The sequence below is a fragment of the Trichinella spiralis genome (genome assembly GCF_000181795.1).
Source record: "Trichinella spiralis strain ISS 195 chromosome Unknown Scfld4, whole genome shotgun sequence".
In the NCBI taxonomy this organism is placed as follows: Eukaryota; Metazoa; Nematoda; class Enoplea; order Trichinellida; family Trichinellidae; genus Trichinella; species Trichinella spiralis.
Window position 1 is genome coordinate 11,986,252 of NW_003526943.1, and position 6,000 is coordinate 11,992,251.

The window sequence follows — 6,000 nt, forward strand, 5'->3', positions numbered from 1 at the left end:
CATTAAGAGATTTGATTTATTTTGATTATTTTCATTTTATACTGTTTTCAATAAGAAAAATTTTGCATAATACTGCTGCTTTTTGAATAGTTTCAAAAATACATTTCAATCAGATGAAATGTGGAAAATTTTGCAATCGTAATGTTGTGCATTATATTAAAAAAGTTAGTCTGCTTTGAAAGCACTGTTACCTGAATTTGGAAATACTTCGGCAAATGTTCTCCGAAACTGTTTCCTCGTAATGATGCCATTTGGAAAAGCCTTGAAAAAAATTTTTTTTTATTTATTAAAAATTTTTACAACAAATGAAAAGTATTCATATTTTGTCAAAACAATAAGTCATCGTAAAATTCAAAGCAGCTATTATTATTATTATTATACATGACAGTTTACACAAATGTATAAAAATCTATTTTCAGAAAGAAAGCTTAAGCAACATAAACAGAAAATTTGTAATTTTGAAAAAAGTGAAAAAAAGAATGATACAATCAAATTCACCTGCTTTAAATGAATATACAAATTGCTCAGCTCGTGAATTTGTCGTGTAACGTCAAAAAGACAAGTCAACTCTTCAGGAGGTAATAAATTCAAACGAATCGGTTCATAAATTTCTTTGCCTAAAATATTCATCGAATAATGTTTAAAGTTACAAAACAACATTTACGTGTACTAAATTTATTTAATCAAAGCAAACAATTAATACATTAAACAACCATTGATAGAAGGTGTATAATTTTAATTGCAAACTTATTATCTACTATAATTATCGTTGAAGTTAAATTTGATGATATAAAATGAACAATTTGTAAAATTGAAATGTCACAAAAATTTAATTTTATATTACTGAACAAAGGGAAACAAAATTTTTATTAAAACAACAATAAAATCAATAAATATTCTTATTAGACAACATTTACATTGTAGCATTAAAAACATAACTTATACAAAGACATAGATATTAATTGAAATTGAACTTCTCATTGCTCATGCTTGTCGCAAAAATAAAACAAAAATAATTTTAATTTGGGTTAAACTAATAATTAACTCTTCCAACTGTGTCAAAAGTATAAAACAACTGTGAAAAAATGAATTTTCTTCTTATAAAAGCTTTAACATGAAAAAATGCCTTCATCCCAGTTGTACACGTTGAGGATAGCTTTAAATGCTTTAGCCATAAAATGTTATATTAAAAAAGACAGAAATATTTATTTTGTACATTTTTTAACTTCATTAATCAACGACGTAACATAAAATTAGCATTTAATTTAAAAACTATTTTTCTTTTCATATTCATAAAATAAAAAATTATTGAAATAGAAAACGTTGCAATTTATCATCATCATATTCTTATCAATTGTTGAAATTTTTTTACAGTAACTTTTTCATATCACTAAAGTAAATATTAAAAATAAGAAGCATTTGTTTGTTTTGATTTTACTGTGAGATTACAACTATACAATCAGCCTATTAATTATTCTTAATTGTAATAAAATCAGTCCATTAGCTTCTTTTTTTTAAATAATTCATGTTCAAATTGTTCAAACAAATTCTCAAATCAAGAAATCAAATTCGAAAAAAAAACAATAAATTCAAATTAATTATTAAACTGTTTATTGAAAAATTTTGATAATTTATTTCATTGTTCCAAAATATTTACCATTTAAGATTTTTTTAAATTTATAGATTCAAAAATAAATGAAAATTTTAAAGAAAAATTATCACAAACAATTATTGCACTATTTTAGATTTGAAACTGAAATTTATTTCTAACTTTGTTAAACTTACAACAATTAAAATTTCCCAAATTGTTGATATATATTTTTTCATAAAATATGCCTATTAATATTAGTTTCATATGTGAAAATGATTAATATGCAGGGTTGTGCTTTTTATTAATGGTATGTTGCAGAAAAACAAGTAAAATTGATTGATGCGAATGTTTGAAGCGTTTGATATTTGCAACGGTTTCAAATTTACATCAGTGCAAGAAGGAAAAATTTGATATATTTTCCAAGACTGCAGTGTGAAATGCTACTCCTTTTTACAGCGTGACGCAACTAAAACCGGAACTAACGTTAATTATTCAAACCAACAACTTACAACTCCTTCAACTTATGCATATTTCAATGGTACAACGATGATGTTATACATAATGGAATAATTGGAAAATTAAGAAATTAATTTCGCATTATAAAAAATAATAATTAATTCAGAATCTTACAATAATGAAAACTTACAGATTGAAGCTTCAAAAAAAAACACATCCATTGTGAAACACACACGCATATTTCTAGTTAATTTGAAAAAAAAATTAATATTGCATTTCGAAGCTGATAAACAAAACGCATATTTTATTGCATCGTTACAAATATTGCGCACGCAATTGCATGTAAAAATATTAATTGACCACAAGATTACGATTGATATTATTTTGCTTGTTTGTTTGCTTTGAAAATTCACATGCAATTCCAATGAAAGCAATTGAAATGCTTCAATGAAACAATTCGGTGGTTAATAATTGAAACTTGTATAAGATAAAAATAAATTTCAAAGATAGCAGTATCGGTTTAAATTTTAAAATTACGCCTAATTACAATGCAAAAGTTCTGTTTTATCGCCAGAAAAGATCAATAAATGCAACTGAATTTGACGCTGAAAGAATTGCCGATTAGGAGAAATAATTTTGATTAGTATGATTAGCAATAAAAACAATATAAATTTGCGGAAAATCAATAATTAACAATCTAATTTGGAAAAGATGAAAAAGATTCAAATAAACGATGTGCAGTTGCAATTTGCAGATAAATTCATGTGTGAAAACTCAAATTAGCTTGCATAGTCTTTTGAAAGAGAACCAAAAAAGAATTTTTTTAATTCAAAGGACAAAAAACAAACAAATATATATATATATATTATTTATTTATTTATTTCATAAATAGATGAAGATTAAATAAAATTAGACAATTACATAATTGCTATTGGAATAGCGAAATGAGACGAACTTCTTTCACAATATTCAAAGCAATTGACAACAACAACAGTGTGAGTGTTTCAGCTTGAACTCTTGATTTCATGTTCATCATGATTAATCTTCTTTCCTTTTTTTATTTTAATAAAAAGTTTAATTTTTTAAAGCAATTTTTTGAAATTGTTTAAAACTACAATTAAAGAACAACTGCGAATTAATATTTGCAACTTGAATCAGAAGAAGAAAATTAATTTTCAATTATACCATTTTCATTTAGATCGAATAAAATGAACAAACAACAAAAGATGTAATCAATTAACAGTACTGAATTTCAATTGCAAGCTCTTTGTTTTCCATTAATATATACATAACCAAATTATGTAAGTGTTGTTTCAGTTAAATTTTGAAATATAAATTTGAATAGAAAAACAAAACAACTCGATAAAATCAATTATTTCAAATCTTTGCAACTTTAAAAAAATGCGAATTTAATCAATTTTGTTCACTGAAATTATCCGACCAGATAAATCTACTTTGTAATATTATTATATCAGTCCCTTCTTCAAACGAGCAGTCAATGCAGCTAATAACTCAGCTTTTGCTCGTTGATGTTGAAAAAGTAAGGAATAATTAAAAAAAAAAGAAAAGAAATCTACTGCACACATTCATCATTATCATCAGTTTTGAACAGTGTCCCTCAATGGAATTGGAAAATTACCCATTAACAGATATGTGTCAGATTGAGAGAGGGTTAAAACTGCGTGCATACATTTGAAACGAAACTGAATAAAAGTATTCATTATTGATTTGCAATTATATGTAAAAAAAATTCGTTTAAAGAACGGATATGGAAAATAAGAGAAAAATATGATTTATCTAATGTACATTTATTGAAACACGAAGCAACTAGTAATAGAAAGAGATTTTTTTTCAATCATCGTCATTATACACACATATATATTAGTTATGTTGGGTATTATGATTGTGATGATGATTATGATGATAAATGTTAGCTTACCGAAATTTTCCTTAGCACGAGCAATTTTAGCCAACTCTTTTGCTAAATAAGAGCCCATTGGTGATTGGTGATCAAGTTAAACAATCATTTGAATGAAATTTTTGATGAAACAGAAGCTTACGAGAGAGAGAGAGATGAATAAAGCAAAAGAATAAAAATTTATACGTAAACGGACAAATGTTCACTGCCGTCGTTAATTTCACGATTGGCGCTAATCAGCCAATAAGATTTGCAAACGACAAGCAGAAAAATTCCAATCCGGCTGCTCGCGACCACCGATCTCTGCTACTTGTAGCGCCTCTTTTCAAAGCACCATAAGATGATGGATGATCAACAGCTGCAACAACTCTTTTCAATCTTTATCTCTTTTAAAAATGAAAGTTTAGGTCAAGTCAATAGCAATGCCAAAATTTGCAATTTTTATAATCTGCTGCTTTTTCCACCAATTAGCTACCCACCATCATCAAAGCATATAATGATAATCATAATAATGCAATTTTGAAAATATTTTCAAAATCAGTTCCATTTCAAAGAGTAAAAGATTAAAAATCAACTTTATTTCATTCAAATATAAACTTTAAAAATTATATAAAAGACAAAAGCTGCGTTGGAATAAAATGATTCGAACATTTCACAATAGTAATTAATACGGATAAAAAGGGAAATTAAATTTCACATTTTACAAAAAAACAAGAAAATTGAATATTTCATCTGAATCTGATTGATCAATAATTATCAGTATTTTAGCAGTGTCAGTGGAAGTGGAAACTGAAAGAGGCAATGAAGTTTTGAAAATTTGCTACTATTTTTTTTAAATAAATTAGCATATTTTTACCATTGGGTAACAATAAAGAATGATTTGATAATTAAAAGTGAAGCTGAAAACAGTGCTCGTTTGAAATCGATACAAATTTAATTCTTTGTTTTTGCCATCTGAGCTGCTGTTCATCAAAATCCTTTCAATAAAACTTAATTAAGCAATGCGCAATGCTTAATACTAAGAATTTTCACTACGAGATCACTGCTCTATTTTTGTGCTTTATTTTGAAATTTTTACTAAAAATAAACAACAAATAATATAAAAGTTTATTTGAAAGTTACGGAAAATTTTGCAATTTTATTCAAATGATAATCAGGATCATTTAATGCAAACAACTATTACGCATAAAAGTAAGAAAGTATGTGATGAAGTATTTTAGAAAGTTTTATGATTAAAATTGAAACAGCAATTGTAGATCAAGCTGATGAAAAATCAATTAAATCAAGTATGAAAAACAATCCCCATATACACAGCATTAAAGCGTATTAAGCATGTATAATAATATTTCTACACGACTGCTGTTGAACGTTGTTATTGTTGTTGTTGTTGGAGAAGAGTTTAAATGATTTTGACAATATCAACGGTAAAATTTTAAAATCTCGTTTGTAGAATATTAAAAATTAAATTTGTTTTAATTTCAAAATGTTCGTAAATAGAATACAAAGCGTATTTACACTTTTAAACAACTTTTATCAAACAGTTGTTGTCTCTTATAGCTTTAATCTTTTCAATGGTCATTGATATTATTGATCAAGAATATTGTTACTGAAACTGCGAGTTGAAGTTCTTGCTTACTTATTTACAACAATATAAAATTCTAATTATAACATTAAATGGAATGATTATGTGGAATATAAGCGCTTGTTGTAAAGGGAACAGTTTCAATTGATTGATCAATCACAACACTTGAAACTGTTGTTTTTCTATTGAAATACAAAACTGAAGCAAAATATACCAAGAAGCATCGGATAATGATAAAAATAAAAATAATAATAGAACTGGAAGAATATTAAGTGAAAAGTATCAATCAGTAGTTTTTTTTATCAAAACAATGGAAAAGTTTTTCGCTTATTTTTTTATTCATTGAAATGAGTATCATATGAAGAGTGAAGATAAAAAAGAATGAAATCAATCTATCATCTATCTGTCTATTCAGCAAAAATTTCCATTATCACTTTTCAACATTTTCTTTGT